The sequence below is a fragment of the Pinus tabuliformis genome, chromosome 9 (genome assembly GCF_031772625.1).
Source record: "Pinus tabuliformis cultivar Carrire ecotype Pingquan chromosome 9, CPIR1, whole genome shotgun sequence".
Taxonomy (NCBI): Eukaryota; Viridiplantae; Streptophyta; class Pinopsida; order Pinales; family Pinaceae; genus Pinus; species Pinus tabuliformis.
The window spans coordinates 1,231,175,884-1,231,201,210 of NC_142307.1; the positions used below are offsets into that span (position 1 = coordinate 1,231,175,884).

Consider the following 25,327-nt stretch of genomic DNA (forward strand, 5'->3'; position numbering starts at 1 on the left):
TCAGTCCAACAAAGGGCAAGAAGGAAGAAGGGTTGAAGGCATTCTTCTATCCCAAAGGACCTCAAAGCAATCCTTGAAGCACAATGCTTAATAAAGCACTTTATTAATCTTGTTTGAAGTCTTTTGTTCATTGGTATAATGACAACTTCTACAAGTGAATCCTCAAATTCCTCCTTCATTACAAGACTCTATGATGGAGACTTGAAGCAAGACTTGTTCATCATGATGAACAAGGTGAGAGAAATGTATGAGGATGGAGGGAAGAGCAACCTACTTAGAGAGCAGTTGAATTCCATGAAGGAAGAGAAGCAGTTGCTTTCTGACAGACTGTAGTAATCAATGAATGAATTGAATTAATTTACATGAGAAGCTCAATAAGTAATACAGAGATATTTACAGAAATAGAAACATCAAGTTTCTATTAGGAAATAGAAATAACCAGTTTCTTCTAAGAAACTGCTAAAAAGATAAAATTAGAAACAGCTAATAAGAATGAGCATTAAACACTAAATAGCATTATTCTAATACCCTCCCTTAATGCTCAATCTATTTACAACACCGATAGACCCTCTAAATTTTACAAACTTATCAGGACCAAGTGGCTTAGTGAAGATGTCAGCGGGCTGCTCCATTGTGGGAACATATCGCAACTGAACAGATCCGTCTTCAACAAGCTGGGGAATGTAGTGACAATGGGTTTCTACATGCTTTATTCGTTCATGAAAGACTGGATTCTTGGCAAGTTTGAGCACTCCCTGATTATCAAAGAACAAAGGAGTGGAATCTGTCTGGAAAACATGCATATCCGCAAGCATACATCGAAGCTAAACTGCCTCACAAGATGCCTTAACTGCTCCCCGATACTTTGCTTTTGTTGAGGAGAGAGCCACTGCCTGTTGCTTCTTACTAGTCCAGGTGATAGCACTGGATCCTAGACTAAACACATACCCAGCTGTAGATTTACGGTCATCAACTGAACCGGCCCAATCAGAATCTGTGTAACCACTGAGTATAGGATCGGAACTTCGAGTGTACAGAAGTCCATAATCAAGAGTGCCACGCACATAACGCAGCACACGCTTCGCTGCTATCCAATGATCAGCCTTAGGAGCTGACATGAAGCGGGAAATGTAGCTCACTGCAAAACTGATGTCAGGTCTAGTGGCAGTAAGGTAGATGAGGCTACCCACTAATTGCCTGAATAAAGTTTCATCCACAAGTGGTGAGGATGACTGAGCTGAAAGTTTGAGCCCTGGTTCCATAGGAGTCGTGGCAGGTTTGCAATCCTGCATTCTGAATCTGTCCACAAGATTTCTGGCATACTTGGACTGAGAGAGAAAGATGTTGTTCTCAGTCTGCCAGAATTCAACCCCCAAACAGTAATGAAGAATGTTGAAATTTGGTACCGGAGGACAGGTGGTTCCCTAAGGCTTTGATCTTTGGCCTAGGGAAAAGTGTCCAAAAGAATTTAATTTTTCTCCTAAACTTTATAATTTTTATAAAGTTAAATCTAATTTGAAAGTGACTTTAAGTGATAAAGTTACTAAGTCTAATTTTAAAGTGACTTTTATAAAGTCAATGAAAAATTAGAAAAGAAAAGTGACTTTGGAAATAAATGACTAAGTGGGTCTTTATTAAAGTGGGGTGAATTAAAAATGAGATTTAAATGAGCATTTAATCTCAGCCATTGATCTAAATCTATTTCAGCCATTGGATTTAGGGATCACCCAAAAGTCACTTGGAGTTATATTAAAGGAGGAAAATGAGGAAAAGGTCATTCATTCTTTCATGAGCAGATTGGGAGAAGGAGAGCAAGAGAGCAAGAGAGATTTCTGAGCAGGGAGGAGAAGAAGACAGCAACTTGGCACTCATTCCAAGGCAACAGTTGAGCAGATTTGTACAGCTGATTCAGCACATAGTGAAAGGCAGATTTTTGCACAAAAATCGAGGAGCAGTTTGCTGATTTTTCTGCACACAAAACGGAGGTCGTACAGCATTTATTGCTATCCTGTTTGCTGTAATTTCCAGATTGTTGTGAGGCACGGGAAAGGAGATAAGTTGTAAATTTGCTTGCTGATTTTTTGCTGAATAATTCTCACTGTAAAAAGGCATTTTCAGAAATAAAGAAGAGCTCTCAAACTGGTTTTCCCCAAGAGTTGTAGGGGGTTTTTCCAGGGTCAAGTTGACCAAAAATATCAGTGTTTTAATGTGTTTTAATGGCTGTTTTTAATTGCTGATTTTTATTTCTGCAATTTCCAGCATTCTGAAAAATTTCCAGAATTTGTGTTTTCAGCCATATTTATTTTTTTTCAGTCTGTTAAATGTATGGTTATGGGAATGGGCATTTAACTACATGGGAGAAATAAGGTGAAACTGAAAACCGGGGTGGGAAAACAGAAATTTTTACATGGTATCAGAGCTTGAGTGCTGAAGGGCAGTTTGGGACAGCAAAAGAAAAAAATACAGCTGCTGATTTTTTCACTCAGAAAATTCCAGCAAGCTGATTTTTCATAAACAACAGTTTTATCTTTACCACAGCAGTGCTATTTTTCAGTTTTAGGACAGCAAGATGTCATTGGGATTGAGGGTGGAGGATAGGTTGGATGGGCATACAAATTACAGCGTTTGGAAGGAGAGAATGCAGAGTATCTTTGAGGAGGCAGAAGTCTGGGATATCATGGTGCATACAGCACAGCACCCTGTTGTTGTGCCTACTGATGTTACTCAGTTGACAGCTTATAATAGAAAGAACAACAAGGGTAAGACGCTGATTCTAGACGGAATCAAAGACCATTGCATTCCTCATGTGAGAGGAAAGAGCAATGCCCATTAGATGTGGACAGCATTGTCCAATCTCTACCAGAGTACCAATGAGAACCGGAAGATGGTCCTAAAGGAGAAACTGAAGAACATTAAGATGGGTAATGATAGTGCAGCTGGATATCTCACAAAGATTACCAATGTGAGAGATGAGTTGGCAGCGATTGGAGAGGCCATTCCACCCACTGAGTTGGTGCGGATTGCAGTGAATGGCCTCCCCCATTCATGGTTGAACTTTGCTGATGGGGTTTGTGCACGTGAGACCCTTCCCACATGGGAGAGGTTTTGGGATGATTGCATTCAGACAGAGATCAGGAAAGGTCAGCTTGGGGCAGCCAAGCCAGTTGAGCAGGATGAGGACGTAGCACTGGTGGCAGGAGGCAAGAAAGGCAAAGGGAAGAAGCAGGCTTCCACAAGCAGTGGTGGGGGCAAAGGCAAAGGTAAAGGTAAACAGGGTAACTCACAGAAGGACTATTCCAAGGTGAAGTGTTGGAATTGTCAAAAGATGGGACACTATGCAGTTGTGTGTCCGGAGAAGAAGAAGAAGAAGGGGAAGAACCAGGACATGGCAACTTCAGCAGAGATTGAGGACTTTGCTGGTCGTTTTGACCGAGAGTTTGCGTTCACTACGTGTGAGTCCTCTAGTACAGGATCACCTGCCACACAGGTTCAGAGGGAGCATGCTTTTCCCTCGATTAGCGGAGCATCTTCAGGTATCTGGTATGTGGACAATGGGGCTTCACGTCACATGACAGGAGTCCGGGAGTACTTCTCAGAGCTTTTAGAGAGTGGCACTGATATTGAGGTAGTACTCGGTGATGACAGAGTTGTTAGAGCAGTCGAGGTAGGGACAGTGACATTTCAGAGGGAGTCCAAACCTCCCTTGAAGGTGTCAGAGGTTCTTTATGTGCCAGGGATGAGGAAGAACCTCATATCCGTCTCAGCTTTGGAGGACAGAGGATATGAGGTACTGTTCAGGGGAGGACAGGTGTTGATGTATCCCAGGGGCTCTCCAGCTGATTCAGCTAGAGTGATAGGTGTACGCCATGCAAAGGTGTACAAGTTTGCATTCCAGCCCCCTTTGGCATTGAGTTGTAGTACCGACAGCAGAGCTAGCAGTTCTGAGCTGTGTGAGATTTGGCACCGCAGGATGGGACACATGTATCATGGAGCCTTGAGGACATTGCGGGAGATCACTACAGGTATGCCAGATTTCAGTACTGATCACTTTGATACTTGCAGAGGTTGTGCGATGGGCAAGTTTGCCAAATCCCCTTTTCCCGGCAGTGACAGCAGAGCGACGGGGATACTTGATTTGATTCATTCCGATGTGAGCGGTCGGATGTCTCATGTTTCCTTGAGTGGATATGAGTACTATGTCTTATTCATTGATGATCACTCCAGGAGGACCTGGATTTATTTCTTGAAGACCAAGAGTGAGGTCTTCAAGCGGTTTCAGGAGTTCAGAGCTCTTGTGGAGACTCAGACAGGTCGAAAGATCAAGTCCCTGAGGTCGGACAATGGAGGAGAGTACACCCTTGGAGAGTTTGTTGACTATTGTGCGGAGGCAGGCATTAGGAGGGAGTTCACTGTTCCTTACAACCCCCAGCAGAACGGGGTTGCGGAGAGGAAGAACAGATCCATCATAGGGGCTGCCAAAGCCATGTTACATGATCAGGGGTTGCCATTGTTCTTGTGGGCAGAGGCCTGCAACACAGCTGTTTACTTGCAGAACAGGAGTCCGCATCGTGCCTTGGGGCACATGACTCCTGAGGAGGCTTTCTCTGGGAAGAAGCCTGATCTTGGTCATCTTCATATCTTTGGATGCATTACATACTCCTATATACCCAAGGAGAAGAGGACCAAACTAGAGCCCACCGCAGAGAAGGGTATCTTTGTGGGCTACAGTGAGACCTCAAAGGCCTTTCGGATTTACATTCCTGCACAGAGGAGAGTTGTTGTCAGACGGGATGTGAAGTTCGAGGAGGACAGGGCCTTTAGGAGGTCACGGGAGTTAGAGTATCTGGATCAGCCAGACCCTCAGCAGCAGTTGAGTCAGTCGCAGGGATCCAGTGGGAAGGGATCAGGAGGATCCGGAGGTACATCTATGAGGATGTCAGGTCCATCAGTGAGCAGTGGCTCGCCGAGCCAGAGGGGTGGTGCTCTGGGCAGCATGCAGAGCAGTTCACTAGGGAGTCCACTGATGGACAGTTCACACGGTACCTCAGCTTCTACAGGTTCAGGTGCAGGCAGGAGGACAGCAGACAGACAGTCAGGAGTTCAGGCTACTGATGGTGATGAGGAGGAGGAGTTTCATTCTCCTATGGGAGAAGCATGCTCAGGGAAGAGGAAGCCCAAGTGGCTTCAGGACACCTTGAGAGATGCCACATCTGTTGCTGAGCCGAAGAGGCCAGTCAGAGAGAGTAGACCACCTGAGAGGTTCTGTAGCTATATGGCGATGGTTACCAGCATCCTTGACTCTGAGCCTTCTAGCTATGAGGAGGCAGCTAGCCAGCAGGTCTGGAGAGAGGCCATGCAGGAGGAGTATTCTTCTATCATGAAGAATGATGTTTGGGAGGTGGTGTCGAGGCCTGAGGGCAAATCCGTGGTTACTTCCAGATGGCTTTACAAGGTAAAGCATGCTGCAGATGGCAGCATTGAGAAATTCAAAGCGAGGTTTGTGGCTAGAGGGTTCTCCCAGGTAGAGGGAGTTGATTATGAGGAGACCTTCGCTCCCGTGGCTCGATATACTTCGATCCGCTCCATTATATCGATAGCAGCAGAGATGGGTTGGAAGATCCACCAGATGGATGTGAAGACCGCATTTCTCAATGGCTTCATACAGGAGGAGGTGTACATTGAGCAGCCACAGGGCTTTGAGGTGCATGGGAAGGAGTCCCATGTGTGCAGACTGAAGAAGACCCTTTATGGCCTGAAGCAAGCTCCCAGAGCTTGGTACTCCAGGATAGATACATATTTGCAGGGGATGGGTTTCACAAAGAGTGAGGCAGATCCGAACCTTTACTTTATTGTGATTGGTGAGGAGCCTCTCATTCTGGTGTTGTATGTGGATGACTTGATCATTACAGGTGCAGAGAGACTCATAGAGCACTGCAAGAGAGATCTTGCGGCGGAGTTTGAGATGAAGGACATCGGCTTGATGCATTACTTTTTGGGTTTGGAGGTGTGGCAGGAGGAGGGGCATTTCTTCCTGGGGCAGGGGAAGTATATTGTGGACATCCTTAGCAGATTCCACATGGAGGATTGTAGACCCATGTCGACACCGATGATCACCAACTGGAAGAAGCTTCATGCTTCGGATTCCGAGTTGGTGGATCCCACATTGTACAGGCAGCTGATTGGTTCCTTGATGTATTTGGTCAACACTAGACCAGATATCTGTTTTGCAGTCAACACGATGAGTCAGTTTATGTGTGAGCCTAGGAAGGTTCACTGGGTGGCTGCAAAACACATTTTGCGGTACTTGCAGGGGACAGTGGATTATGGTCTGGACTACAGGCAGGGAGATGGAGTGAGATTGGCAGGATACACTGATTCTGATTGGGCAGGTTGTGCTTCTGATAGGAAGAGCACTTCAGGGTGTTGTTTTGGGTTGGGTTCAGCAGTAGTGTCATGGTTCAGCCGGAAGCAGCAGTCAGTAGCACTGAGTTCAGCGGAAGCAGAGTATATGGCAGCCAGTCTAGCTAGTTGTGAGGCCATCTGGCTTCGTAAGATGTTGTTTGGCTTATTTGGTCAGCCGTCGAGACCTTCAATGATTTACTGTGATAATCATAGTTGCATTAAACTCACGGAGAATCCAGTATTTCATGACAGGTCAAAGCATATCGGGATCAGATATCATTTCATCAGAGACTGTTCAGAAGGGAGCTGTGAAGCTTGAGTATATTTCCACTGATGAGCAGGTTGCAGATATTCTTACCAAAGCCTTACCACGGGGCAAGCATGTCTACTTCAGAGACAAGATGGGTGTGGTGAGAAACACCTTCCTCAGTAAGAGGGAGTGTTGAAATTTGGTACCGGAGGACAGGTGGTTCCCTAAGGCTTTGATCTTTGGCCTAGGGAAAAGTGTCCAAAAGAATTTAATTTTTCTCCTAAAGTAACTTTATAATTTTTATAAAGTTAAATCTAATTTGAAAGTGACTTTAAGTGATAAAGTTACTAAGTCTAATTTTAAAGTGGCTTTTATAAAGTCAATGAAAAATTAGAAAAGAAAAGTGACTTTGGAAATAAATGACTAAGTGGGTCTTTATTAAAGTGGGGTGAATTAAAAATGAGATTTAAATGAGCATTTAATCTCAGCCATTGATCTAAATCTATTTCAGCCATTGGATTTAGGGATCACCCAAAAGTCACTTGGAGTTATATTAAAGGAGGAAAAGGTCATTCATTCTTTCATGAGCAGATTGGGAGAAGGAGAGCAAGAGAGCAAGAGAGATTTCTGAGCAGGGAGGAGAAGGAGACAGCAGCTTGGCACTCATTCCAAGGCAGCAGTTGAGCAGATTTGTACAGCTGATTCAGCACATAGTGAAAGGCAGATTTTTGCACAAAAATCGAGGAGCAGTTTGCTGATTTTTCTGCACACAAAACGGAGGTCGTACAGCATTTATTGCTGTCCTGTTTGCTGTAATTTCCAGATTGCTGTGAGGCACGGGAAAGGAGATAAGTTGTAAATTTGCTTGCTGATTTTTTTGCTGAATAATTCTCACTGTAAAAAGGCAATTTTCAGAAATAAAGAAGAGCTCTCAAACTGGTTTTCCCCAAGAGTTGTAGGGGGTTTTTCCAGGGTCAAGTTGACCAAAAATATCAGTGTTTTAATGGCTGTTTTTAATTGCTGATTTTTATTTCTGCAACTTCCAGCATTCTGAAAAATTTCCAGAATTTGTGTTTTCAGCCATATTTATTTTTTTCAGTCTGTTAAATGTATGGTTATGGGAATGGGCATTTAACTACATGGGAGAAATAAGGTGAAACTGAAAACTGGGGTGGGAAAACAGAAATTTTTACAAAGAAGTCCTAAATCTGTCATATCAAAAGTGCTGCACAAATCCTGTTTGATCCCATGAATCAAATGTGTTGAGCTGCCAGTAATGATAAGGTCATCCACATAGACAACCATAAACATAATATCATCACCAGTATGCTTGATATATAGGTTTGCATCAGATGGACTCCGTTGAAAACCATGATCTGTGAGGTACTAATCAATTTTCATGTACCAAGCCCGAGGAGCTTCTTTCAGACCATAGAGTGCTTTGACTAATCTATAGACTTTATGTTCTTGACCGGCAACCTTGAATCCTGGAGGCTGCATCATGTAGACTTCTTCCTGTAAGTCACCATTCAGGAAAGCACTCTTTACATCCATCTAATGGACTTTCCAATTGAATTTCGTTGCTAAGGCAAGGACAAGTCGTATGGTACTCATCTTGGCTGTAGGAGCAGAGGTCTCCTCGTAGTCAATGCCTTCCTTCTGTGAGAACCCTCGAGCAACAAGACGAGCTTTATACTTGTCTAGGGTTCCGTCTGCTTTGTATTTCACTTTATAGACCCATTTGCAGCTAATGGGCTTTTTTTCTGCAGGAAGATCAGAAAGGGTCCAAGTGTGATTCTTCTGAAGACTCTGGAATTCAGCTTCCATAGCCTGTTCCCACTCAGGTGTACCCTTAGCCTCTGAATAGGTTTGAGGCTCAAAAATACTATGCAGGTTAGCCATAAGAGAAAAATTTACTATAGACTGTTGTTTGCTCTTATGTCTAGAAGTTCTACCTTCAAGGAGCTCATTATCCCGGAGATCACCAATGGTTTTAGCCCACCATTTAGGCCGGAGAGTAGAGGAACCAATATCAGGAGGAGATGGAGAAGGCTCAGGAACAATAGGAGCAGCAAGAGGAGGGTTATTTTCCGGAGGAAGCTCAGGTAGTGCATCATCAAACACTGATGCTGCATCATCCCTCCCATCAGGTGGACCTACCGGAAGAATAACACTGTGAGGTTGATCCTTAGAACACTGCTCAGAAGGACGAGACTGAAAGAATCCTCCGTCTTCATCAAATACTACATCACGACTGAAGCTAAGACGACCAGTGGCTATGTCTATCAACCTATAGGCCTTGTGATGATCATTGTACCCTGTCATCATGAGTTTCTGGCTTTCGGAATCCAACTTAGAGCGCTTCGCAGCTGGAATCCAAACATATGCAACTAAGCCAAATACTTTGAGTTGACTGATCTTAGGCTTACGACCAGACCAGACCAAACCTCTTCAGGAGTCTTCCCTTTAACAGCCTGAGTAGGTGATTGGTTAAGAAGATAGACAGTGGTAAATACTGCTTCACCCCAGAATTTGTTCGAAACATTCCTGTGTTGTAACATGGAATAAGCCATTTCAACAACCGTACGGTTGCGACGTTCGACAACATTGTTCTGCTGAGGAGTGTAGGGTGTAGTTAATTGACGTTTGATGCCATGAGTATCACAGAAGTTGGAGAAAGCAGAAGAACAAAATTCCCCCCCGTTATCTGTCCTAAGAGTTATGATATTACAGCCAGACTCTTTTTCAACTAAGGATTTAAACTTCTGAAAGATACTAAATACATCAGATTTATATTTTAGAAAATACACCCACATCTTTCTACTGAAATCATCTACAATAAGCAAAAAATATTTGCAACCAGTGATAGAAGATGTATGCATAAGACCACAAATATTAGCATGAATTAACTGGAGTACCTTAGATGCGCGCCAAGATTCTCCATCCTTGAATGAAGACCAATGTTGCTTGCCAGCTTGACAAGCGTCGCATACTCCCAACTGCTGAGTCTAAATATCAGGTAACCCTGACACAAGTCCCTCCCGAGAGAGCTGAGAGAGATATTGCATGTTCAGATGCCCATATTGCTGATGCCATAGAGTGTTGATGGGAGAAACATGAGCTGCTAGAGCTACTTCTGGAGAATCTCCAGTGTCAAGAAGTTTTTATAGACCATGATCCTCTAGGCCAACAACAACCGTAAGACTAGTGTCCCTGTCGATAATGGAGCACTTGTGCGCACTGAACACTACATCAAGCTAAGGAGAGTTCCTCATAATCTGGCTAACAGACAACAAATTAATTTCCATGCCAGGAACATAGTACACATTCAGGAAGATGAGTGTGCGCCCACCAGACTGGATTTGAACTGTACCTTTGCCAACCACTATGTACTCTTCACCTCCGCCGAATACTACTGAATCACTGAAAGGTGAGAAGTCAATAAACCAGTCACACCTGTGAGAGAAATGGCGTGATGCACCAGAGTCAATGCACCAGGCCGAAGACGGGATATGATCTGAAGGCCTTTTAGCCATAAAGGCATAAAAGGCAGATTCTATATGCTCAGAATGTTCTGCAACATTCGTTGTCTGATGGGGCCCTCCCTGTTTCTTATGTTCAGAAGCAATCCTCTGTCGGCAATCTTTCTTCATGTGGTCGAATTTGTGACAGTAATTACACTGCACATTTTTCTTCCTAGCAGGATCAAAAGGCTGAGAAGAACCTTTCTGTTGAAAGGACTGAGAGGACTGATATTTTGGCAGCAAAAGCATTTTCTGAGGACGCTGATAAGGCACCACTACCAAACTGTTGCTTCAAACGATCCTGCTGCATGAGTTTTTTGCATAGCTCCAGAAACTTCAGATCAACATTAGTGGAGTGTTTCTATGAAGTGCTCATAAGATTTTGGTAGACTTTTAAGAGTGATGACTACCATATCTTCTTCCTCCATGGTCCGACCAATGGCTTCAAGCTGATCTTGAATGTCTTTAATCTTGTTAAAATGTTCCTGTAAAGACATATGTTCGTCCATCATGATGGAGAACAACTGATTCTTGAGAAAGAAAGCTCTGCTCTTGTCAGATGTCTCGTGCAATTCCTTCAGATGTTGCCAAATTTCAGCAACCGTTTTGCCGGAAGGAATCTGCGGTAACTGATCATCAGTCACAGAAAGTTTGAGAAGCATAACAGCCTCTCGAATTCAATCATCAAACTTATCCTAATCGGTACTAGCTATACCAGGACGGAGCTCTTTGTTCAAAACGAGTTAGTCAAGACGCCTATATTAAAAAATGGTCAACATTCTCTGTTTCCAGATGTTATAATTGGTGCCATTAAAGCGTTGATTGCCTTCCAACATCAGATTGGTTAGCGAGGCCATCTGCACGTTTCCCAAGACACGGAAACAACAAAGTTGTCTGGCAGATTTCAATGCAGATGCCGGCAGATCCGGACAAAATCTGACAGGCGCTGGTGCAATAGAAATAGAACCAGAATAATTAATTCCGCCTTTAGCAATATGTCCCTGTCTCATCAGCGATCATAAATTCAGAAATTTGTTTGTTTCAAAGATGCATCAGATGTTTTGTGACAAATACTCGGATTTCCGGTATATTTTTTTTAAAAAGTACACAGAAGGCAAATATGCTCAAAACAGAAGCACAGAACCCTGCTCAATATTGAAAATTCCACCGCGGAAACTTTCTGATATACAAAGTAAGTGGAGTTTGCAGTGAACGGAACAGATCAAAACAACCCGGAAAATGGTTTGGACCAAGATAGTCGCAGAAGCGAGAATGAACGACAGGAAGCAAAACCTTGCACGCCCTTAGATTTCATGCCTTTTGTTGTTGTTCACTCAGGTGCGCCGATGTTTGCAGACTTGCTCCTCCAGAAGAATCGATTTTTCATGCACTTCTGGTTCTGCCACCAGTATCTATAGATTACCACAATTTGGAAATTTTGAAAGCATCAATGCACTGTCTTATGCATACGCACAGAATCTATGTGTTGCTACAGGGCTTGGTCAATCTGTACGCTCAACCAACCAAGACACGATGCAGCATATGAATTTGTTGATTGGGCATCAACTTACGTGCTGGAACAAACACAATTGTGGCCTGTATCGATGGCAGTGTCAACCTTCTAACTGTTCAATCTTGTAGATACCAGAAGTGACAACCTTATCCACAAACACAAACAATCTGATCGTAGGCAACTACAGAAATCCGTGTGACTATCGCTCTAACTCAATCACGAGTTGCTGCTGACATCCATTACTTGCACCTCCAATTAATTTGACGTTGCAGCCACGAATAATGCGACCCTGCCCTAATCAATTTCACATGCCCAAATCAAATTCGCATTGCCTCAGGAGAATTATCTTTGGACGTGTCACAAAGGTGTATAAGAAACAAGACTTTGGCCCCAATCCAGGGATTGGACTGTCCAACAATTGTGCACAGGCTTTCGACTCAACGGCTCCAAAGAATCGAACCTCGGTCGTCGAATCCCTCGTGCCCGAACCACAAACAAAACAGAACAAGATGTTAAATAGCAACTTTACGATGTGGCCGAAAGTGGAGATCAGATTTGCCACCAGCGGTCTTGCCCGTCAAACTGGAGCAACAAATGGCCACACTCATACAGAAGATGCCAAATATTTTCCCTGGCCTGATGCTTTTGCACACACAAACCCTCATACAGAGAGCCAAGTGGGAGTCGAACGCGGGAATTCGACCTGCAATGGTGGACCACGACGCCCAAAAAAAATTTCAGACTCTAAGAGAGCAAGTTCGAAATGAAGCACAAAAATTTTCAAACAATGTAAAATTATTTCAAAAAAATACCCGAGCTCTGATACCATAATCAATGAATGAATTGAATTAATTTACATGAGCAAATGAAGCTCAATAAGTAATACAGAGATATTTACAAAAATAGAAACATCAAGTTTCTATTAGGAAATAGAAACAACCAATTTCTTCTAAGAAACTGCTAAAAAGATAAAATTAGAAACAGCTAATAAGAATGAGCATTAAACACTAAATAGCATTATTCTAAGATGCAGGAAATGGAGAGGCAACTTCATATTGCAAATATGAACCTGAAGAGGATGCATGAGTTGGAGTCACAGCTCTTGGTTGCCAAAGAAGCCTTGGTCAAGTATCAGCTTGAAGAAGAGGTAAACCATTCCAGTTTGTCTTCAAATTCCTTTAAGAATGCTTATATTGGTTCTTTTGAAAAACATACTAGAGGCATAGGTTCCAAGCTAATGTCCAAAATGGGCTATGAAGGAAAGGGCTTGGGAAAGCATGCACAAGGTATTGTTGAACTAATAATGGTTGAGGAAAGGCCTAAGTATTTGGGTCTTGGCTATGGATAGTCTTATGGAGAGAGTTCCAAAGCTGCCATGGAGACCATTAGAACAGCTCCAAGAAGGAGTTGCATTGCAGAGTGTGAAGATTGTGTTCAGGAGGAATGCAATAGCTTGAAACATCACTTGTAGGATGCAAGCGTTCAGAATCACACACTTGAACCAGAGAGTTGTGGAAACTCTGAAAGCCTTGAAGAGATTGATGGTGCTTCAAAGGAAGCCACTTCTTCATTTGCTTCACCTCCTCATGAAGGCAATAAAGGTGAAAGAGGCAAGTATAAATCTGGTTCTAAACACATTCCTTTTGATTTTGCAAAGCATGGTAAATTTCCACATAAGCATGGGAAAAGAATTGCATGTTCCTTTTGTGGTTTGGATAACCATCATGTTTCTAGATGTTGGAAGAGAATGGCCACATACAGGAAACTTTTGAAGGAAAAGAAGCAAAGAGCCAAAGGTCCATTGGACAAGGCAAATCATGTTGTCAAGAGGATGCACATGTGTTGCACTTACTGCCATAAGCAAGGGCATCTTGCTGAAAGGTGTTGGACTCTGAATCCAGCAATGCTTCCACAAAAGCTGAAGAAGATGGAAAGAGAAGATGGCAGAAATGGAAAGGAAGTTTCCATGAATGATGTGTTTCAAAATGATTCACATGTTGATGTTGATGTGCAGACAAAGGCAAGCCCTTTGAACTGGATTGGTAAGAAATGGTTAGAGTTCTTTTCCAATTAAGGATTGCATGTCTATTGATGCATCTATTTGCATTTCTTTGTTGATGAGATGCAAGTTGTAGGTTTCTACCAAGAAGGTGAATGGAGAAGTTGAGTAGGAGGCTCACTTTATGGCTACAACATTATATTTCATTTCAGCTTCGAAAGTACAATGTGCTTAAGTGAAAGTTGAAGGATGAAATGCATGCATGAGCATGATGTGCATGGACACAGGGATGTTGATGTTTTCCTTGTATTTGAACATGTATGTGTAATTAACTTGTAGGGTTGATTGCTTTGACATGCATGTGATGCAACGTTGACTTGGGAGAAGTTAAGTTGGTCTCCAAGATGGAGATAGTGATGAAGTGTTTCATATTTTGAAAGGAGTCCTACTGGTCTTTTTCTAGATGCTTGACTTGAAGGGTCATTTGTTTTAAAGGCATGTTTTGTAGGCTTGTGACCTAGTACATCATTTGTATGCAGGATGTAAGGCATGGAGGTGTTCACAAGATCTGAAATCTGTTTCTTTTGTTGAAGCAGGAGTTTAGTCCATCCAATTGTTGTCTGTATTCCTGTTATTGTTAACAGTTGTTGTTGACAGCTTGTCAAACAGGTACAAATGAAAGTTTTGTGGAGTAGATGTACTTCACATTTGTTTGAGCCACCTTGGATCAATGATCAAGGCAGGGAAGTTCAAACTACCTTCTGTGACCATCTAAACAAGAGTTCTGCAGGAGGGCAAGGAAGAAGGCAGCTCTTCCCAAGAAGACCAGCGCATCCAAGAATGGAAGTCGTCAAAAACTTTGGTTCAGAGGCACTATGCAAGGCAAGTGTAGGGAGGCTCAAAGAAGAGGGTGAGTCACTCTCATTTACTGTTCAGATCAGTATATCAGTCTTTTGGAGACCAAAAGTTCTTTAGTGGGAAGGTGTGATCCAAAATTGATTTTGGATAGACTCCTAAGTCTAGTATTCCTCACTGAGGAAAATGAAAGTCCAAGGAAGTTCCTAGAAATAGCCCCATTGCAGAGATCGTCTTGTCCTGAATCTGCTGCAACTCGAATGGACAAAAATGGACTTAGGATGCAAAAGTTATTGCAGAAAGAAGATGCCTTTGTTCCTTAGAAAAAGAGGCAAAATCCTTTTAAAAATGGCCTAAAAGGCTTTATGAAGAAAATCGCATCGGAGGAGGTCAAAGGCGGATTTAAGTGAAAAGGGGAAGCACCCCCGATTTCCGATCCCCGACAAATCAGGTCGGAGGAAGGCACATGCACATATAACATAAAGGCGGGAACAGGCCGCCGATATTGCGATCATCGATATCGGCAGATCGCAATTGGCAATACCATGAGGCAAAGGTGGGACCCCGGGCCGAGCGATATCGTGATCGCCGATATCGACGTCGATGGATCGCGTCGACATAGGCCATGCCATATGGACAGACCCCGGGGCTCATGCAATGTGCAATATGCCGATCACTGATGATCGAATCAGCGAATCGGTATCGGCAATGGCCGCACCCAACAGCAATATGAACCAGATTTAGAATATTTTGAGTTCCGTCAATAGCAGTTTTCCATGTATTTTCGCGTATTTCGTTTATTAAACGAAACACGAAGGAAAGCGCCAATACGATGAAAACTGGACCCGACAGGGTTTGTGAATGAAAATATATATAGTTTCAAGTCCGATATGGGTCGTTTTGCGGGATTTTGCAATGTTTTAATGTATTTTTAAAATACAAATGGAAACCATGGAATGGGAATTTGCGACATGCAATAGCGATTTAAAAGGCGGACCCGATGGAATATAAGGCGGAGTTCATAGTTTTTGAAGTCCGATAGACGCGTTTGGGCTGATTTTTACAGGCTTTCTGTGTATTTTCCTGTGGAAGCCGAGAACGACCATCTTTGGAATTTCAAGGGCACCGATGGTCCGTTTCGTTACAGAACAGGTGGCCACCATCCCTGAAGGCGTTTGGCAATGATTGCTAACGCTCAGACGGGGATTCGAGCAGAGAGAGGTCGGGAGACAAAGAGCCCAAGAAGAGGAAAACAGACGGACAGCGCCAGTTGGTTTAAAAGCCATGAATGTCATAGACAGAAAGGTTGTTGTTGGAGTTGTTGCTGAAACAAAGTATAAGCAGAAAGTGAAGCCAAAGCAGGAAGCTAAGGCATAAGAGAGCAGCGCGAAAAGGCAGCAGCAAAACAAGCAGCGCAGAAAGCAAAAGCGGAAGCGCACGCAACCAAGGGAGTCACTTGGAATTCAAGTGGAAAGCCAGAGGGCTGTAAACTGACAGAGCGCCGAAGAAGCTAGAGCCAAGAGCCAGAGTCAGGGCCAGAGCCTAGAGCCAGAGCAAGAGCCAAGAGCCAGAAAGCCGAGAGCTTCAAGAGCCGGGGATAAAACGGTGTCTAAACCCATTGTTTCTGTGTAAAACAGTGGAGCTAAGCCAAGAGCTTGTAAAAAGGACTTTACCATAATCCCAGAGAGCCTAGTTGAGTTGACTAGAGCTCACAAAGATGTAGCCCAAGAGTTTGGGGTGAACTCCTAATTAAATTGTTGTTCTGTGTGTTTGGTTTATTGCTGCATTAGTTATTATTGTATGTATTTACATATCAGCATACACAGCAAATTTTAAAGCACATAAACAATCAACAAAAAAACATAAGCATACACCTACAATTTCAAGCATATTTTTAATTCCGCATTGGTTAATCAATAAGACTTGGAAATATTTAAAGCTTTGGAAGTGGGAGAGGTTCTTGTAAGTTAGACAAGAAGCCTAAGCGCCCCCCATCTCTCTGTAACCCGACTTGTCTTCTTCTACCGTACTTCTTCCTCGACCCTCCTGCATATTCCCCACTTATTTCAAGTTGTCCTCGTCACTGCTAACCCTGTCCCTATCTAGTTTCCATTGCCCTATTCGCTGAGCTAACAGTCCTTTGCACATTCCTATTCCCTTGCGTCTTCATTTCCGCCACCGATATTTCAGCTTCTACCGCATCTGTTGTCTAGATGGCCGTTGTTGTGGGCAACAAAAACCCTACAGTCCACACCTCAAATTATATCTGTCACTTCCGCCTCATGCCCAACAGTCAACCGCTACTGTCACCGTCGTTAATTCACTTGACCAGTCGTCACCACCGCTCAACACGCCATCCACACCTTCGTCAACCATCATTGTCATTCTATCTCCGGTCAAAAGTTGCACACAAGATCCCTAGCATCATATCCATTTGTTTGGAGAACCCACTATATCGATTCACATTTACAAAAAAAAGGAGAATCACACAATTATATGCTATATTATATTTTATAATTATATAATTAATTTAATTATATAATATAAAAAAAATTAATTATAAAATAAAATAAACAAAATATATATATATAAAAGAAATCTTAAATAAAAAAATAAAAAATAAAAACGGTTTTTCTTAATTAAAAAAAAGAAAAGAAATAGAATCAAGTTAAGAAAAGTTAAGCTGGATAACTATACTCCACCACATACCCAATCAATGGCTTCATCAATGTCGATGATCGATTTCAATAAAATATTGATAGATCTTGAGACTAAGGTGATCGGACATGGTGAACAAATCGAGGCGCTCCAGGATACATCAAAGAGAATAGAGAGCCATCTCAAGCAAAACCATAATGAAATTAAAAGGGATCCTGCAATCCTTTCAAATACGGTGAATCTAAATCACAGTCAAGCAATGGTGATGTTGACCTGTATTTGTGACAAGTTGAAGATTACATCCGCTCAAATACCCCAAAATAATGAAGCTACTCGTAACTCAACATCTCAATTCTCCAGATTCGTCAAACTCACATGAGAAACCCAAATCTCCAAAAGCATTATCCATACCCCATCAACAAAATAGTAACACGAATTTTCAAAATAGGTAGCTCTGGAATCAATTCTCAAATATGCAACTTGTGAATCAATACCCTCTATTTACTCCAACAGTTGCGACATATCAACAAAGAGAAAAACTTGAACTCTCCAAATTTGACGATAACAAGAAGTGAGTGTTGCATGGTTCAATTGTTGAAATTTCTAAGTATTACCCATTAGAAATTTTATGTGTATTCTCTAGTTTATTTCTCCTACTTGTTAATTACGAACAAGTTATTTAACCATATAAATACTTAAATAAACACAATAGTCTCAACCATCTATAGATCAACAGCTAAAAGAAATAGCAAACACACAAGTGACACCATTATTTTTGGACAACTCGGCCCCGGAAAAACCCAACTTGGGAAAATCGGTGCAACAATTCTAAGGGTTATATTATTATGCAGTCTTTCTGAGTACCACTGGGTGCCAAACCGACTCACCCAACAGAGAAAATAATCTAGCAGTAATACCTCTCTATTCGGAAGCAGATATTCAGAAAATCTGCCCCACAAAACCCTCTCCAGCACAATCTGAAGCTCAGCGTCAACCCTCCTAGCCTCTGCGTTAGCCTGAAACCCTCTACGTCAGCCCTCTAAGGCTCTGCGCAGCCTTTATGGCCCTCTGCATCACTCCTGCGGCCTCTGCGTGGATGACGCAGGCCCTTCTGGCCTTTGTGCGGTCCCTTCTGCCTATGCATGGCACCCTCTCGCTCAGCGTCTGTCTCTCTTTGCCTCTGTGTGGCTCCCTCTAGCTAAACATCTGCCTCTCTCTGCTTCTGCGTTGGTCTCTCGGCACTATCTCTGCCTCTCTACCTTGTACTCACTGCCCCTCGCTGCAACTTATCACTGATTCAATTTCTCTTAGCAAACCCCACTCTAGAAAATCGAATGACTGATCACTCTGGTGTATTCTCCAACTGACCCTCAAGACTCCTCTTATACTTTTCATGTTGGTCCGTCAACTGCCTCGATTACTTCTCTAATCAACGGCTAAGATTAGATTTGGCTTAATCATGTCATTTAGAACCTTTTAACCCAGTTTTATATTAATACCCATTACTATTTTATTTTAAAAATATTAATTATTTTAATATCTCCCTAACCGGGTAGAATCTGCCCAAACCATTTTTGGGTCTTGGAGATCTCATGCGCTTTAGCCTCTCCACCAATTTTCATGTCTAGAGCACATCCGATGCTACCCCAAATCAACACTCCCTCTTAGCGAGCACTGTGCTCTAGTAATACTCCATAGTGAGCATCACCCTGATTATACAGCACTGATACCTGCGTTGATGCTAGGCCTGCCTGCCCAACATCCTTTGCACTGCTGCATCCTGTACTGTTGCCCATGGCTCTGCCACTGCCACTGCTACATCCATAGAGCAACTCCCTTTGCATCTGTGTTGCTGCTGGTCCTTTCTCCCAACACTGCAACCCCCTCTCATCATGCTGCATCGGGCTACTGCTTACTGCTACTACACTGCAACTCAGTTACTCAGAAGTAAGTTACTGATCCACCCAACTACTGACATCCCTGTCAGGCTAGAAACACTCCCGATGTTGAAGCTCTCTCTGCTGCTATCTCGTGCTCCCTTTATTGCCTTTGCATTGCTGCAACAACTCCCTGCCTCTCACACCACTGCAAACCCCTCTTTGTGCCATCCTGCACTGCTGCAACCTCCTTTGTGCCTCTCGCACTGCTACAACCCTCTCTGCGTTGCCCGAGACTACTAAACTGTAGCACTCTCTGCCGCTTCATCCACATCCGTTTCTACCGACATCCGCCATCCTACTACTCTCACTTCGGGGCTCCCGTAGTCAGGTATAATCCAAGAGTTTGGGTACCTCAAGGATCCTGCCCCTCATCGCCTGTAGTCTTCCTAACTATAGCTCGATATCTCCCCACCATTCTCTAGAGGTACATGAGCACTCATGCCACAATCATCATCCTCTTCTACCTCCTTTTCCGCCTTCGTTGGCGCTGCCTTGGAGTCAAACGCCTCTCCCTTTTTCTTCTTCCTCGGACACTGGTTCGCATAATGCCCCAGTGGCCCACAGTTGAAGCACTTTATCTTGGAGAGGTCATTTTTCTTCCTCTTCTCCAGCTTCCCCGCAGATGCCAGAGTTGCATCCTCTTCCTCTTCTGTCTTGACCCGGACTCCTTTGTTGCTACTTCCCGTCTTGGTCAGCCATTTGATCTCTTCTTGGCGAAGAGCCGCCCACAACTCTTCCCAATCTGGAAGATTCGTTCTGCCCAGAATACTCTGGACGAATGTCTCCCATTCCTCGGAGACTGCGTTTAGAGCAGTCTTGACCATCAACTCCTGATCCGGCATGGCCCCCATGGAAGTGAGTTGGTCCCAGATCTCCTTCAACCTCCCAAGAAAGTGATTTATCTGCTCCCCCTTTTGCATCTGGTATGAGCGCAGTTGATTCTCAAGTGACATCTTCCTCTACACGGAGGTATGTTGGTACAACGTCTTAAAGGTGTCCCACATTTCCTTTGTCGTTTCCTTCTCGGCTATATGCTGGACCACATGATCCTTAACCCCATCAAGGATTATGCGTTTCGCCTTGGCCATTGCTTCCTCGTACTTTTCATTATCACCTGGGTCAACTGGGATAGCCATTGTTCTCAAGGCGAAGGCCTTAATGCGATGTCTATCTAGAAAGGACAGGATCCTGGCCTTCTAAATAACAAAGTTGGGCGCCCCGTCCAGCCTATCCTAATCCCTCAATCCATTCATGACCATCTCTCTGCTCTTCCTTTCGACTCTTCCGAGTCTCTACTTCCCTCTGGAAGTTCTCTCTTCGACTCTCTCTGAGTCTCTACTTCCCACCTGGAAGTTCTCTGACAGACTCCCCCTGAGTCTCGATTTCCCTCCTGGAAATCTACCTGCCAAACATCGAGTTGCACCTCTCCGATCTCCTATGCACCTGCAACACTGATCTGGATTTCTTGGCTAGAAATCAACGTAGGTAGCGACTCCCTCTACCTTGGTTTTTCCCCTTTAGGTATTGTTTTGTCTCGGCAGCAACAGCACCCCAACAGCTTCACTCCTCGCAAACTGCCCACAGCTTCCTAAGCCCCAGCAACCGAAGGACTGAGCCTCTAGGCTCTACACAATCCTAGCACTAGCTGAAATGCTCCACTAGCCAACTGCGTCAACCCTCCTGGTCTCTGCGTGGCTCTTCGTGAGCCTTTTTTGCCCTCCTCAACCTCTGTGTTGGCCTCCCTCTAGCTCGAACTGATGACGCAATCCCTCTGCGTCAACCCTTCTCCACCACTTTCTACTAGGAACGGCTTCTGTCACTCAAGACAGTTGTTTCTGCTGCAAATGTTGTGATTCAGCTGGTGCCTTCCGCGCTCCTGTGATTTGCAACCCTCTGATACCATGTTAAAATTTCTAAGTATTACCCGTTAGAAATTTTATCTGTATTCTCTGGTTTATTTCTCCTACTTGTTAATTACGAACAAGTTATTTAACCATATAAATATTGAAATAAACACAATACAGTCTCAACCATCTACAAATCAACAGCTAAAAGAAATAGGGAACACAAAAGTGACACCGTTATTTTTGGACAACTCGTCCCCGGAAAAAACCCAACTTGGGAAAACCAGTGCAGCAATTCTGAGGGTTATATTATTATGCAGTCTTTCTGAGTACCACTGGGTGCCAAACCGGCTCACCCAACAGAGAAAATAATCTGGCAGTAATACCTCTCTATTCGGAAGCAGATATTCGGAAAGTCTACCCCATGAAACCCTCTCCAACACAATTTGAAGCTCAGCATCAGCGCTCCTAGCCTCTACATCAGCCCGAAACCCTCTGAGGCTCTGTGCAGCCTCTACGGCACTCTACGTCACTCCTGTAGCCTCTGCGTGGGTGACGTAGGCCCTTCTAGCCTCTGCGCGGTCCCTTCTACCTCTGCGTGGCTCCCTCTGGCTCAGCGTTTGCCTCTCTCTACTTCTGTGCTAGTCTCTCAGCACTATCTCTACCTTGTACTCACTACCCCTCGTTGCAACTGATCACTGATTCGATTTCTCTTAGCAAACCCTGCTCTAGAAAATCGAATGACTGGTCACTCTGGTGTATTCTCAAACTGACCCTCAAGCCTCCTCTTATATGTTTCCTATTGGTCCTTCAACGGTCGAGATTACTTCTCTAATCAACCGCTAAGATTAGATTTGGCTTGATCCATGTAATTTAGAACCTTCTAACTCAATTTTATATTAATACCCATTAATATTTTATTTTTCCTAAGTTTAGACATAGGAACTCCATTAAAAATATTAATTATTTTAATATCTCCTTAACCGGGTAGAATCTGCCCAAACCATTTCTGGGTCTTGGAGATCTCATGTGCTTTAGTCTCTCCACCAATTTTCATGGCTAGAGCACATCCGATACTACCCAAACCAACATCAATAACGCAGAAGAATATTTCGAGATTTACAGTATTGACAATGATGATGAAAAGATCAGGCATTCATCCATGCAAATGGAAGGCGAAGCATATATTTGGTATATGTTGTGGAAAAACATGACACTTGCTATCAGCTGGAGGAAATTCAAAAATGCGTTCTTTAAACAGGTGTCAGGAAGAAGAGTTGTTCTCAGCACTCACCAGATTACAACAAAAAGGAGATGTGGACGAATACACTCGAGAATGGGAAGCTTTAGCTACACGAGTACCTGGGTTATCAGAAACCCGTCTCATTCAATCATACACCACAAGACTTAAACCTCATCTCCAGGCTGAGCTTGATCTTCATGACATCACTTCTATAGAAGTAGCAAGACAAAAGGCAAAATTTGTTGAAAAGAAGCACGAGAAGATGCAGTGGCCAAAAGTTGAAAGAGTATATTTGAGACGAAGATTTTCCAAAGCTGCGAACACGAATAACACAAAATGTGTTCCACCACATCTTCGTGAAGGAGAAAAGACTAACTTGGAAATGCAAAGAATGAAAGAGGGAAAGTGCAAACGTTGTGGTGAAAAATGGGACCCTAAAAATAGATGTGTTAAAGGAAAAGAAACCAAGAACCCGTATAAATGTGAAGTAACTAATGATTCAGACAGTGAAGAATCAGACGTAGAAGAAATCAAAGACTCCCCATAATTTTCTTCGGATCCAGATAACGAGAATATTTTGCAAGTGTCTTTATCAGCCATGACAGGTATATCACAGCCCCAGATATTAAAATTAAAAGGACATGTCAAGAAGAGCAACGTAATGGTTCTGATCAATACCGGTAGCACCCACAACTTTTTGGACTCAACTATGGCAAAAAGACTCGACATTTTTACATTTCCCATGCCCAACATGAAGGTTATGGTATCTGATGGTAAAACAATTGAAATAAGTAGGGAAATGCCATAAAGTCAAATTACAAATTCAAGACTATAATCTAGAATCTTCGTTCTAGGTTGTACCATTAGGAGGAGTGGATGTGGTCCTAGGTATGCAATGGCTTCAAACCCTAGGTATTTACTCCGCCAACCATCAAAAGTAGTTTATAAAATTTAAATGGGAAGGGAAGAAATACAAATTATATGGGTTCCATCCCCCTAAGAATCAAATTGTATCATCATCCCAAATGATGAAAATGATTCGGAAGGGAGCACCAACTTATTTAGTACAGTGTCATCAATTAGAAATGTTAACTTCAAATCTGGTCAATGAAGAAGCACCGGAAGTCCAAGAGCTAATTCAAAAGCACGAAAAAGTATTCCAAGATCTTCTAATGAAGTTGTCTCCTAAAAGAGAAATTGAGCATACAATCGAAGTCAAATCAAGATCAAATCCCATCAACATCAAACTGTATTGATATCCACATCATCAAAAAACCAAAATTGAAAGATTAGTCCAGGATCTTTTAAAATGTGGCATTATCACAAAAAGTAGAAGTTTGTATGTTGCTCCAGTTGTATTAGTTCGAAAGAAAGATGGATCGTTCAAATTATGTGTCGATTATAGAGGAATAAACAAAATAACAATTAAAAACAAGTTTCCAATCCCTTTTATCGATGAAATGTTAGATGAACTACATGGTGCTAAATACTTTTCAAAATTGGACTTAGGGTCAGGGTATTACCAAATCAGAATAAGGTTGGAAGACATAGCAAAAACTGTGTTCCAAACACATGAAAGTCATTACAAGTTTAACGTAATGCCTTTTTGTTTAACCAATGCACTAGCAACATTCCAAGCTACTATGAACGAGCTATTCTGCCCATGTCTAAGGAAGTTTGTGTTAGTATTCTTTGATGACATTCTAATTTTTAGTAAAACATGGAAGGAGCACCTACAACAGTTGGAGCAAGTTCTTATTGTGTTAGAAAAACATCAATTCTATGCCAAGAAGTCCAAATGCACTTTTGGGAAAGAAGAAATAGAGTATCTCATACATATAATATCCAAGGAAGGAGTAAAATTGGATCCTAATAAGATCAAGGCTATAAGGGAATGGCCCATGGCCCAAACCAGTTAATATCTACAAGCTAAGAGGATCCTTAGGATTGACAAGGTATTATCAAAGATTTATTAAAACTATGCCCATATAAGCGCACCCCTAACAAACCTTCTAAAGAAGAACTCGTTTCGATGGAATGACGAAGCAGAAAAGTGTTTTGAAGACTTGAAGGAAGTTATGTCTAATGCCCCTGTATTGGAAACTCCAAACTTCTCAAAACCATTTGTAATTGAGTGTGATGCTTCAAGTTTTGGCATAGGAGCAGTACTAATGCAGGATGGACACTGTTAAAATTGGCAACTATGGCCAAACTCCACGTGGGTCACCTTATTTATGGCTGCTGATATTTTTCCTAGATTCCTTTCGTCGAGAGGTGTAGGATTGATCTAAAGATCATCCGATTCCGACAAGTATTTATGGAGATATGAATTTATTTCTAATTACTTGACAAATTGTCAAGGTCGGCCAGCAGCTAAGTGTGTGGCACTCATGCCCAGCGTTTCATATAAATAGAAGAGAGGTTGAGTCATTTGCAACTCATCTCATCACTCATCTTCTCTCTCTCCTACGCATCAAAGGAGCCTCTCTCTCTCTCACACGTGTGGCTGGAAAAGAAGACACAGTAGGGCAAGTCAGACGCAGGAAGGAGGACGTAGGGGCTGCAGGTCATCTCTTTGACCAGCATTGACCAAGCGTTGACCATCTAGGAGTGCGGATTTGGTGTGGCTACCTCTCCTAGGCAGGCCGCAGATTTTGGCATGAAAACTGAGGTGATCTGACCTCTGGTTTGACAGGGGTTGACTGCCTTAGTTTGGGGCAACAAGTTGACTTCAGTCAACTACAGATTGACTGCATTTTCAGGGTTGTTTCTTCAGGTTGTTCGAGGGTTCGCTGACCAGAAATTGACCAAACATATTGGAGGTCAATTTCCACTCGTTTGACCAAGTTTGCCTTTGCTGATCTAGGGTTTGCTGCTGCTAATATAAAATTACAGAATTCTGATTTTGTACTATTTCTCTCTGCTGAACTATTGAAGATAAAAGAAGATTTGATCAAAGGGTTTCCCCGCATTAGGGTTTGTCCCTAGCTAGCCACCACATCTTGTCTCATGTCTTGGCTTGTTTTCTGTTGATCATTTAATGTTCTATTTGCACTTTACTTTATGTATATGTGATTGCTAATTTGTGGCTAATAAGAA

The 25,327-nt window shown here is 42.8% G+C and overlaps 1 protein-coding gene across 4 annotated transcripts in view; it reads right to left on the reverse strand.

Annotated features, from left to right (window-relative positions):
* LOC149152984 (proteinaceous RNase P 1, chloroplastic/mitochondrial-like) overlaps positions 1 to 25,327 on the reverse strand; it is a 170,508-nt gene that overhangs the window by 21,355 nt on the left and 123,826 nt on the right. The window lies entirely within an intron of this gene.